Raw genomic sequence first — 13,598 nt, 5'->3', positions numbered from 1 at the left:
TTATACAGAACTTGAGGACATTATCTACATGTAATTATCTACATACTTATAAATTTGTTGTGTTTTCTTTAACAATGTCAGAAGGAGAGAGGCACTGAGGCACCGTCTTCCGCCCCCCGGCGCTCCTGCTGCGCCTCCTCCTTCTGACAGGAACTGCCTGCAGAACAAGCATGAATGATGCCTGAGTGGACACACGCAACTCACAAGTTCCTGGCTCTGTCAGCTCCTCTGCAGAGGGTTTCCCTAAGAAGGTGGACCTAGCAGGGTCACCGGGGGACGGGGAGCTGTGCCTCACGGCCCTCACTTCGTCGGAGAAACCCTCATGCAGAGTTCAGAAACTTGTGTGTTGAGTATGTCGCTGTGAGCCTCCACCATTTAACTAGTGGGTGAAGCCTGAACTGTCTAGAGACAGACCAGACCAGCTGCACAACACAGACACTTCAAACCTGAGGACAAAATCTGAGAGAACAGAAAAAGGAAAGGAAACTTAGCTTAGAACCATGCAGCGCTACAGGAGACGGCAGCACTGCAGAGGTGAGGACCGGCACCTGTTTGAAAGAGACAGATGCACACAAACACACACACAACGACGAACGAGAAACAAACACAGAGAGAGGGAAAAGTGGTTATACAGAACTTGAGGACATTATCTACATGTAATTATCTACATACTTATAAATTTGTTGTGTTTTCTTTAACAATGTCAGAAGGAGAGAGGCACTGAGGCACCGTCTTCCGCCCCCCGGCGCTCCTGCTGCGCCTCCTCCTTCTGACAGGAACTGCCTGCAGAACAAGCATGAATGATGCCTGAGTGGACACACGCAACTCACAAGTTCCTGGCTCTGTCAGCTCCTCTGCAGAGGGTTTCCCTAAGAAGGTGGACCTAGCAGGGTCACCGGGGGACGGGGAGCTGTGCCTCACGGCCCTCACTTCGTCGGAGAAACCCTCATGCAGAGTTCAGAAACTTGTGTGTTGAGTATGTCGCTGTGAGCCTCCACCATTTAACTAGTGGGTGAAGCCTGAACTGTCTAGAGACAGACCAGACCAGCTGCACAACACAGACACTTCAAACCTGAGGACAAAATCTGAGAGAACAGAAAAAGGAAAGGAAACTTAGCTTAGAACCATGCAGCGCTACAGGAGACGGCAGCACTGCAGAGGTGAGGACCGGCACCTGTTTGAAAGAGACAGATGCACACAAACACACACACAACGACGAACGAGAAACAAACACAGAGAGAGGGAAAAGTGGTTATACAGAACTTGAGGACATTATCTACATGTAATTATCTACATACTTATAAATTTGTTGTGTTTTCTTTAACAATGTCAGAAGGAGAGAGGCACTGAGGCACCGTCTTCCGCCCCCCGGCGCTCCTGCTGCGCCTCCTCCTTCTGACAGGAACTGCCTGCAGAACAAGCATGAATGATGCCTGAGTGGACACACGCAACTCACAAGTTCCTGGCTCTGTCAGCTCCTCTGCAGAGGGTTTCCCTAAGAAGGTGGACCTAGCAGGGTCACCGGGGGACGGGGAGCTGTGCCTCACGGCCCTCACTTCGTCGGAGAAACCCTCATGCAGAGTTCAGAAACTTGTGTGTTGAGTATGTCGCTGTGAGCCTCCACCATTTAACTAGTGGGTGAAGCCTGAACTGTCTAGAGACAGACCAGACCAGCTGCACAACACAGACACTTCAAACCTGAGGACAAAATCTGAGAGAACAGAAAAAGGAAAGGAAACTTAGCTTAGAACCATGCAGCGCTACAGGAGACGGCAGCACTGCAGAGGTGAGGACCGGCACCTGTTTGAAAGAGACAGATGCACACAAACACACACACAACGACGAACGAGAAACAAACACAGAGAGAGGGAAAAGTGGTTATACAGAACTTGAGGACATTATCTACATGTAATTATCTACATACTTATAAATTTGTTGTGTTTTCTTTAACAATGTCAGAAGGAGAGAGGCACTGAGGCACCGTCTTCCGCCCCCCGGCGCTCCTGCTGCGCCTCCTCCTTCTGACAGGAACTGCCTGCAGAACAAGCATGAATGATGCCTGAGTGGACACACGCAACTCACAAGTTCCTGGCTCTGTCAGCTCCTCTGCAGAGGGTTTCCCTAAGAAGGTGGACCTAGCAGGGTCACCGGGGGACGGGGAGCTGTGCCTCACGGCCCTCACTTCGTCGGAGAAACCCTCATGCAGAGTTCAGAAACTTGTGTGTTGAGTATGTCGCTGTGAGCCTCCACCATTTAACTAGTGGGTGAAGCCTGAACTGTCTAGAGACAGACCAGACCAGCTGCACAACACAGACACTTCAAACCTGAGGACAAAATCTGAGAGAACAGAAAAAGGAAAGGAAACTTAGCTTAGAACCATGCAGCGCTACAGGAGACGGCAGCACTGCAGAGGTGAGGACCGGCACCTGTTTGAAAGAGACAGATGCACACAAACACACACACAACGACGAACGAGAAACAAACACAGAGAGAGGGAAAAGTGGTTATACAGAACTTGAGGACATTATCTACATGTAATTATCTACATACTTATAAATTTGTTGTGTTTTCTTTAACAATGTCAGAAGGAGAGAGGCACTGAGGCACCGTCTTCCGCCCCCCGGCGCTCCTGCTGCGCCTCCTCCTTCTGACAGGAACTGCCTGCAGAACAAGCATGAATGATGCCTGAGTGGACACACGCAACTCACAAGTTCCTGGCTCTGTCAGCTCCTCTGCAGAGGGTTTCCCTAAGAAGGTGGACCTAGCAGGGTCACCGGGGGACGGGGAGCTGTGCCTCACGGCCCTCACTTCGTCGGAGAAACCCTCATGCAGAGTTCAGAAACTTGTGTGTTGAGTATGTCGCTGTGAGCCTCCACCATTTAACTAGTGGGTGAAGCCTGAACTGTCTAGAGACAGACCAGACCAGCTGCACAACACAGACACTTCAAACCTGAGGACAAAATCTGAGAGAACAGAAAAAGGAAAGGAAACTTAGCTTAGAACCATGCAGCGCTACAGGAGACGGCAGCACTGCAGAGGTGAGGACCGGCACCTGTTTGAAAGAGACAGATGCACACAAACACACACACAACGACGAACGAGAAACAAACACAGAGAGAGGGAAAAGTGGTTATACAGAACTTGAGGACATTATCTACATGTAATTATCTACATACTTATAAATTTGTTGTGTTTTCTTTAACAATGTCAGAAGGAGAGAGGCACTGAGGCACCGTCTTCCGCCCCCCGGCGCTCCTGCTGCGCCTCCTCCTTCTGACAGGAACTGCCTGCAGAACAAGCATGAATGATGCCTGAGTGGACACACGCAACTCACAAGTTCCTGGCTCTGTCAGCTCCTCTGCAGAGGGTTTCCCTAAGAAGGTGGACCTAGCAGGGTCACCGGGGGACGGGGAGCTGTGCCTCACGGCCCTCACTTCGTCGGAGAAACCCTCATGCAGAGTTCAGAAACTTGTGTGTTGAGTATGTCGCTGTGAGCCTCCACCATTTAACTAGTGGGTGAAGCCTGAACTGTCTAGAGACAGACCAGACCAGCTGCACAACACAGACACTTCAAACCTGAGGACAAAATCTGAGAGAACAGAAAAAGGAAAGGAAACTTAGCTTAGAACCATGCAGCGCTACAGGAGACGGCAGCACTGCAGAGGTGAGGACCGGCACCTGTTTGAAAGAGACAGATGCACACAAACACACACACAACGACGAACGAGAAACAAACACAGAGAGAGGGAAAAGTGGTTATACAGAACTTGAGGACATTATCTACATGTAATTATCTACATACTTATAAATTTGTTGTGTTTTCTTTAACAATGTCAGAAGGAGAGAGGCACTGAGGCACCGTCTTCCGCCCCCCGGCGCTCCTGCTGCGCCTCCTCCTTCTGACAGGAACTGCCTGCAGAACAAGCATGAATGATGCCTGAGTGGACACACGCAACTCACAAGTTCCTGGCTCTGTCAGCTCCTCTGCAGAGGGTTTCCCTAAGAAGGTGGACCTAGCAGGGTCACCGGGGGACGGGGAGCTGTGCCTCACGGCCCTCACTTCGTCGGAGAAACCCTCATGCAGAGTTCAGAAACTTGTGTGTTGAGTATGTCGCTGTGAGCCTCCACCATTTAACTAGTGGGTGAAGCCTGAACTGTCTAGAGACAGACCAGACCAGCTGCACAACACAGACACTTCAAACCTGAGGACAAAATCTGAGAGAACAGAAAAAGGAAAGGAAACTTAGCTTAGAACCATGCAGCGCTACAGGAGACGGCAGCACTGCAGAGGTGAGGACCGGCACCTGTTTGAAAGAGACAGATGCACACAAACACACACACAACGACGAACGAGAAACAAACACAGAGAGAGGGAAAAGTGGTTATACAGAACTTGAGGACATTATCTACATGTAATTATCTACATACTTATAAATTTGTTGTGTTTTCTTTAACAATGTCAGAAGGAGAGAGGCACTGAGGCACCGTCTTCCGCCCCCCGGCGCTCCTGCTGCGCCTCCTCCTTCTGACAGGAACTGCCTGCAGAACAAGCATGAATGATGCCTGAGTGGACACACGCAACTCACAAGTTCCTGGCTCTGTCAGCTCCTCTGCAGAGGGTTTCCCTAAGAAGGTGGACCTAGCAGGGTCACCGGGGGACGGGGAGCTGTGCCTCACGGCCCTCACTTCGTCGGAGAAACCCTCATGCAGAGTTCAGAAACTTGTGTGTTGAGTATGTCGCTGTGAGCCTCCACCATTTAACTAGTGGGTGAAGCCTGAACTGTCTAGAGACAGACCAGACCAGCTGCACAACACAGACACTTCAAACCTGAGGACAAAATCTGAGAGAACAGAAAAAGGAAAGGAAACTTAGCTTAGAACCATGCAGCGCTACAGGAGACGGCAGCACTGCAGAGGTGAGGACCGGCACCTGTTTGAAAGAGACAGATGCACACAAACACACACACAACGACGAACGAGAAACAAACACAGAGAGAGGGAAAAGTGGTTATACAGAACTTGAGGACATTATCTACATGTAATTATCTACATACTTATAAATTTGTTGTGTTTTCTTTAACAATGTCAGAAGGAGAGAGGCACTGAGGCACCGTCTTCCGCCCCCCGGCGCTCCTGCTGCGCCTCCTCCTTCTGACAGGAACTGCCTGCAGAACAAGCATGAATGATGCCTGAGTGGACACACGCAACTCACAAGTTCCTGGCTCTGTCAGCTCCTCTGCAGAGGGTTTCCCTAAGAAGGTGGACCTAGCAGGGTCACCGGGGGACGGGGAGCTGTGCCTCACGGCCCTCACTTCGTCGGAGAAACCCTCATGCAGAGTTCAGAAACTTGTGTGTTGAGTATGTCGCTGTGAGCCTCCACCATTTAACTAGTGGGTGAAGCCTGAACTGTCTAGAGACAGACCAGACCAGCTGCACAACACAGACACTTCAAACCTGAGGACAAAATCTGAGAGAACAGAAAAAGGAAAGGAAACTTAGCTTAGAACCATGCAGCGCTACAGGAGACGGCAGCACTGCAGAGGTGAGGACCGGCACCTGTTTGAAAGAGACAGATGCACACAAACACACACACAACGACGAACGAGAAACAAACACAGAGAGAGGGAAAAGTGGTTATACAGAACTTGAGGACATTATCTACATGTAATTATCTACATACTTATAAATTTGTTGTGTTTTCTTTAACAATGTCAGAAGGAGAGAGGCACTGAGGCACCGTCTTCCGCCCCCCGGCGCTCCTGCTGCGCCTCCTCCTTCTGACAGGAACTGCCTGCAGAACAAGCATGAATGATGCCTGAGTGGACACACGCAACTCACAAGTTCCTGGCTCTGTCAGCTCCTCTGCAGAGGGTTTCCCTAAGAAGGTGGACCTAGCAGGGTCACCGGGGGACGGGGAGCTGTGCCTCACGGCCCTCACTTCGTCGGAGAAACCCTCATGCAGAGTTCAGAAACTTGTGTGTTGAGTATGTCGCTGTGAGCCTCCACCATTTAACTAGTGGGTGAAGCCTGAACTGTCTAGAGACAGACCAGACCAGCTGCACAACACAGACACTTCAAACCTGAGGACAAAATCTGAGAGAACAGAAAAAGGAAAGGAAACTTAGCTTAGAACCATGCAGCGCTACAGGAGACGGCAGCACTGCAGAGGTGAGGACCGGCACCTGTTTGAAAGAGACAGATGCACACAAACACACACACAACGACGAACGAGAAACAAACACAGAGAGAGGGAAAAGTGGTTATACAGAACTTGAGGACATTATCTACATGTAATTATCTACATACTTATAAATTTGTTGTGTTTTCTTTAACAATGTCAGAAGGAGAGAGGCACTGAGGCACCGTCTTCCGCCCCCCGGCGCTCCTGCTGCGCCTCCTCCTTCTGACAGGAACTGCCTGCAGAACAAGCATGAATGATGCCTGAGTGGACACACGCAACTCACAAGTTCCAGGCTCTGTCAGCTCCTCTGCAGAGGGTTTCCCTAAGAAGGTGGACCTAGCAGGGTCACCGGGGGACGGGGAGCTGTGCCTCACGGCCCTCACTTCGTCGGAGAAACCCTCATGCAGAGTTCAGAAACTTGTGTGTTGAGTATGTCGCTGTGAGCCTCCACCATTTAACTAGTGGGTGAAGCCTGAACTGTCTAGAGACAGACCAGACCAGCTGCACAACACAGACACTTCAAACCTGAGGACAAAATCTGAGAGAACAGAAAAAGGAAAGGAAACTTAGCTTAGAACCATGCAGCGCTACAGGAGACGGCAGCACTGCAGAGGTGAGGACCGGCACCTGTTTGAAAGAGACAGATGCACACAAACACACACACAACGACGAACGAGAAACAAACACAGAGAGAGGGAAAAGTGGTTATACAGAACTTGAGGACATTATCTACATGTAATTATCTACATACTTATAAATTTGTTGTGTTTTCTTTAACAATGTCAGAAGGAGAGAGGCACTGAGGCACCGTCTTCCGCCCCCCGGCGCTCCTGCTGCGCCTCCTCCTTCTGACAGGAACTGCCTGCAGAACAAGCATGAATGATGCCTGAGTGGACACACGCAACTCACAAGTTCCTGGCTCTGTCAGCTCCTCTGCAGAGGGTTTCCCTAAGAAGGTGGACCTAGCAGGGTCACCGGGGGACGGGGAGCTGTGCCTCACGGCCCTCACTTCGTCGGAGAAACCCTCATGCAGAGTTCAGAAACTTGTGTGTTGAGTATGTCGCTGTGAGCCTCCACCATTTAACTAGTGGGTGAAGCCTGAACTGTCTAGAGACAGACCAGACCAGCTGCACAACACAGACACTTCAAACCTGAGGACAAAATCTGAGAGAACAGAAAAAGGAAAGGAAACTTAGCTTAGAACCATGCAGCGCTACAGGAGACGGCAGCACTGCAGAGGTGAGGACCGGCACCTGTTTGAAAGAGACAGATGCACACAAACACACACACAACGACGAACGAGAAACAAACACAGAGAGAGGGAAAAGTGGTTATACAGAACTTGAGGACATTATCTACATGTAATTATCTACATACTTATAAATTTGTTGTGTTTTCTTTAACAATGTCAGAAGGAGAGAGGCACTGAGGCACCGTCTTCCGCCCCCCGGCGCTCCTGCTGCGCCTCCTCCTTCTGACAGGAACTGCCTGCAGAACAAGCATGAATGATGCCTGAGTGGACACACGCAACTCACAAGTTCCTGGCTCTGTCAGCTCCTCTGCAGAGGGTTTCCCTAAGAAGGTGGACCTAGCAGGGTCACCGGGGGACGGGGAGCTGTGCCTCACGGCCCTCACTTCGTCGGAGAAACCCTCATGCAGAGTTCAGAAACTTGTGTGTTGAGTATGTCGCTGTGAGCCTCCACCATTTAACTAGTGGGTGAAGCCTGAACTGTCTAGAGACAGACCAGACCAGCTGCACAACACAGACACTTCAAACCTGAGGACAAAATCTGAGAGAACAGAAAAAGGAAAGGAAACTTAGCTTAGAACCATGCAGCGCTACAGGAGACGGCAGCACTGCAGAGGTGAGGACCGGCACCTGTTTGAAAGAGACAGATGCACACAAACACACACACAACGACGAACGAGAAACAAACACAGAGAGAGGGAAAAGTGGTTATACAGAACTTGAGGACATTATCTACATGTAATTATCTACATACTTATAAATTTGTTGTGTTTTCTTTAACAATGTCAGAAGGAGAGAGGCACTGAGGCACCGTCTTCCGCCCCCCGGCGCTCCTGCTGCGCCTCCTCCTTCTGACAGGAACTGCCTGCAGAACAAGCATGAATGATGCCTGAGTGGACACACGCAACTCACAAGTTCCTGGCTCTGTCAGCTCCTCTGCAGAGGGTTTCCCTAAGAAGGTGGACCTAGCAGGGTCACCGGGGGACGGGGAGCTGTGCCTCACGGCCCTCACTTCGTCGGAGAAACCCTCATGCAGAGTTCAGAAACTTGTGTGTTGAGTATGTCGCTGTGAGCCTCCACCATTTAACTAGTGGGTGAAGCCTGAACTGTCTAGAGACAGACCAGACCAGCTGCACAACACAGACACTTCAAACCTGAGGACAAAATCTGAGAGAACAGAAAAAGGAAAGGAAACTTAGCTTAGAACCATGCAGCGCTACAGGAGACGGCAGCACTGCAGAGGTGAGGACCGGCACCTGTTTGAAAGAGACAGATGCACACAAACACACACACAACGACGAACGAGAAACAAACACAGAGAGAGGGAAAAGTGGTTATACAGAACTTGAGGACATTATCTACATGTAATTATCTACATACTTATAAATTTGTTGTGTTTTCTTTAACAATGTCAGAAGGAGAGAGGCACTGAGGCACCGTCTTCCGCCCCCCGGCGCTCCTGCTGCGCCTCCTCCTTCTGACAGGAACTGCCTGCAGAACAAGCATGAATGATGCCTGAGTGGACACACGCAACTCACAAGTTCCTGGCTCTGTCAGCTCCTCTGCAGAGGGTTTCCCTAAGAAGGTGGACCTAGCAGGGTCACCGGGGGACGGGGAGCTGTGCCTCACGGCCCTCACTTCGTCGGAGAAACCCTCATGCAGAGTTCAGAAACTTGTGTGTTGAGTATGTCGCTGTGAGCCTCCACCATTTAACTAGTGGGTGAAGCCTGAACTGTCTAGAGACAGACCAGACCAGCTGCACAACACAGACACTTCAAACCTGAGGACAAAATCTGAGAGAACAGAAAAAGGAAAGGAAACTTAGCTTAGAACCATGCAGCGCTACAGGAGACGGCAGCACTGCAGAGGTGAGGACCGGCACCTGTTTGAAAGAGACAGATGCACACAAACACACACACAACGACGAACGAGAAACAAACACAGAGAGAGGGAAAAGTGGTTATACAGAACTTGAGGACATTATCTACATGTAATTATCTACATACTTATAAATTTGTTGTGTTTTCTTTAACAATGTCAGAAGGAGAGAGGCACTGAGGCACCGTCTTCCGCCCCCCGGCGCTCCTGCTGCGCCTCCTCCTTCTGACAGGAACTGCCTGCAGAACAAGCATGAATGATGCCTGAGTGGACACACGCAACTCACAAGTTCCTGGCTCTGTCAGCTCCTCTGCAGAGGGTTTCCCTAAGAAGGTGGACCTAGCAGGGTCACCGGGGGACGGGGAGCTGTGCCTCACGGCCCTCACTTCGTCGGAGAAACCCTCATGCAGAGTTCAGAAACTTGTGTGTTGAGTATGTCGCTGTGAGCCTCCACCATTTAACTAGTGGGTGAAGCCTGAACTGTCTAGAGACAGACCAGACCAGCTGCACAACACAGACACTTCAAACCTGAGGACAAAATCTGAGAGAACAGAAAAAGGAAAGGAAACTTAGCTTAGAACCATGCAGCGCTACAGGAGACGGCAGCACTGCAGAGGTGAGGACCGGCACCTGTTTGAAAGAGACAGATGCACACAAACACACACACAACGACGAACGAGAAACAAACACAGAGAGAGGGAAAAGTGGTTATACAGAACTTGAGGACATTATCTACATGTAATTATCTACATACTTATAAATTTGTTGTGTTTTCTTTAACAATGTCAGAAGGAGAGAGGCACTGAGGCACCGTCTTCCGCCCCCCGGCGCTCCTGCTGCGCCTCCTCCTTCTGACAGGAACTGCCTGCAGAACAAGCATGAATGATGCCTGAGTGGACACACGCAACTCACAAGTTCCTGGCTCTGTCAGCTCCTCTGCAGAGGGTTTCCCTAAGAAGGTGGACCTAGCAGGGTCACCGGGGGACGGGGAGCTGTGCCTCACGGCCCTCACTTCGTCGGAGAAACCCTCATGCAGAGTTCAGAAACTTGTGTGTTGAGTATGTCGCTGTGAGCCTCCACCATTTAACTAGTGGGTGAAGCCTGAACTGTCTAGAGACAGACCAGACCAGCTGCACAACACAGACACTTCAAACCTGAGGACAAAATCTGAGAGAACAGAAAAAGGAAAGGAAACTTAGCTTAGAACCATGCAGCGCTACAGGAGACGGCAGCACTGCAGAGGTGAGGACCGGCACCTGTTTGAAAGAGACAGATGCACACAAACACACACACAACGACGAACGAGAAACAAACACAGAGAGAGGGAAAAGTGGTTATACAGAACTTGAGGACATTATCTACATGTAATTATCTACATACTTATAAATTTGTTGTGTTTTCTTTAACAATGTCAGAAGGAGAGAGGCACTGAGGCACCGTCTTCCGCCCCCCGGCGCTCCTGCTGCGCCTCCTCCTTCTGACAGGAACTGCCTGCAGAACAAGCATGAATGATGCCTGAGTGGACACACGCAACTCACAAGTTCCTGGCTCTGTCAGCTCCTCTGCAGAGGGTTTCCCTAAGAAGGTGGACCTAGCAGGGTCACCGGGGGACGGGGAGCTGTGCCTCACGGCCCTCACTTCGTCGGAGAAACCCTCATGCAGAGTTCAGAAACTTGTGTGTTGAGTATGTCGCTGTGAGCCTCCACCATTTAACTAGTGGGTGAAGCCTGAACTGTCTAGAGACAGACCAGACCAGCTGCACAACACAGACACTTCAAACCTGAGGACAAAATCTGAGAGAACAGAAAAAGGAAAGGAAACTTAGCTTAGAACCATGCAGCGCTACAGGAGACGGCAGCACTGCAGAGGTGAGGACCGGCACCTGTTTGAAAGAGACAGATGCACACAAACACACACACAACGACGAACGAGAAACAAACACAGAGAGAGGGAAAAGTGGTTATACAGAACTTGAGGACATTATCTACATGTAATTATCTACATACTTATAAATTTGTTGTGTTTTCTTTAACAATGTCAGAAGGAGAGAGGCACTGAGGCACCGTCTTCCGCCCCCCGGCGCTCCTGCTGCGCCTCCTCCTTCTGACAGGAACTGCCTGCAGAACAAGCATGAATGATGCCTGAGTGGACACACGCAACTCACAAGTTCCTGGCTCTGTCAGCTCCTCTGCAGAGGGTTTCCCTAAGAAGGTGGACCTAGCAGGGTCACCGGGGGACGGGGAGCTGTGCCTCACGGCCCTCACTTCGTCGGAGAAACCCTCATGCAGAGTTCAGAAACTTGTGTGTTGAGTATGTCGCTGTGAGCCTCCACCATTTAACTAGTGGGTGAAGCCTGAACTGTCTAGAGACAGACCAGACCAGCTGCACAACACAGACACTTCAAACCTGAGGACAAAATCTGAGAGAACAGAAAAAGGAAAGGAAACTTAGCTTAGAACCATGCAGCGCTACAGGAGACGGCAGCACTGCAGAGGTGAGGACCGGCACCTGTTTGAAAGAGACAGATGCACACAAACACACACACAACGACGAACGAGAAACAAACACAGAGAGAGGGAAAAGTGGTTATACAGAACTTGAGGACATTATCTACATGTAATTATCTACATACTTATAAATTTGTTGTGTTTTCTTTAACAATGTCAGAAGGAGAGAGGCACTGAGGCACCGTCTTCCGCCCCCCGGCGCTCCTGCTGCGCCTCCTCCTTCTGACAGGAACTGCCTGCAGAACAAGCATGAATGATGCCTGAGTGGACACACGCAACTCACAAGTTCCTGGCTCTGTCAGCTCCTCTGCAGAGGGTTTCCCTAAGAAGGTGGACCTAGCAGGGTCACCGGGGGACGGGGAGCTGTGCCTCACGGCCCTCACTTCGTCGGAGAAACCCTCATGCAGAGTTCAGAAACTTGTGTGTTGAGTATGTCGCTGTGAGCCTCCACCATTTAACTAGTGGGTGAAGCCTGAACTGTCTAGAGACAGACCAGACCAGCTGCACAACACAGACACTTCAAACCTGAGGACAAAATCTGAGAGAACAGAAAAAGGAAAGGAAACTTAGCTTAGAACCATGCAGCGCTACAGGAGACGGCAGCACTGCAGAGGTGAGGACCGGCACCTGTTTGAAAGAGACAGATGCACACAAACACACACACAACGACGAACGAGAAACAAACACAGAGAGAGGGAAAAGTGGTTATACAGAACTTGAGGACATTATCTACATGTAATTATCTACATACTTATAAATTTGTTGTGTTTTCTTTAACAATGTCAGAAGGAGAGAGGCACTGAGGCACCGTCTTCCGCCCCCCGGCGCTCCTGCTGCGCCTCCTCCTTCTGACAGGAACTGCCTGCAGAACAAGCATGAATGATGCCTGAGTGGACACACGCAACTCACAAGTTCCTGGCTCTGTCAGCTCCTCTGCAGAGGGTTTCCCTAAGAAGGTGGACCTAGCAGGGTCACCGGGGGACGGGGAGCTGTGCCTCACGGCCCTCACTTCGTCGGAGAAACCCTCATGCAGAGTTCAGAAACTTGTGTGTTGAGTATGTCGCTGTGAGCCTCCACCATTTAACTAGTGGGTGAAGCCTGAACTGTCTAGAGACAGACCAGACCAGCTGCACAACACAGACACTTCAAACCTGAGGACAAAATCTGAGAGAACAGAAAAAGGAAAGGAAACTTAGCTTAGAACCATGCAGCGCTACAGGAGACGGCAGCACTGCAGAGGTGAGGACCGGCACCTGTTTGAAAGAGACAGATGCACACAAACACACACACAACGACGAACGAGAAACAAACACAGAGAGAGGGAAAAGTGGTTATACAGAACTTGAGGACATTATCTACATGTAATTATCTACATACTTATAAATTTGTTGTGTTTTCTTTAACAATGTCAGAAGGAGAGAGGCACTGAGGCACCGTCTTCCGCCCCCCGGCGCTCCTGCTGCGCCTCCTCCTTCTGACAGGAACTGCCTGCAGAACAAGCATGAATGATGCCTGAGTGGACACACGCAACTCACAAGTTCCTGGCTCTGTCAGCTCCTCTGCAGAGGGTTTCCCTAAGAAGGTGGACCTAGCAGGGTCACCGGGGGACGGGGAGCTGTGCCTCACGGCCCTCACTTCGTCGGAGAAACCCTCATGCAGAGTTCAGAAACTTGTGTGTTGAGTATGTCGCTGTGAGCCTCCACCATTTAACTAGTGGGTGAAGCCTGAACTGTCTAGAGACAGACCAGACCAGCTGCACAACACAGACACTTCAAACCTGAGG

Source organism: Rhamphochromis longiceps, unplaced genomic scaffold (genome assembly GCF_057381845.1).
Source record: "Rhamphochromis longiceps isolate RC_006_pf unplaced genomic scaffold, R_longiceps_female_GT1.1 unmapped_scaffold_9, whole genome shotgun sequence".
Taxonomy (NCBI): Eukaryota; Metazoa; Chordata; class Actinopteri; order Cichliformes; family Cichlidae; genus Rhamphochromis; species Rhamphochromis longiceps.
Note: the sequence above shows the minus strand (reverse complement) of the source record.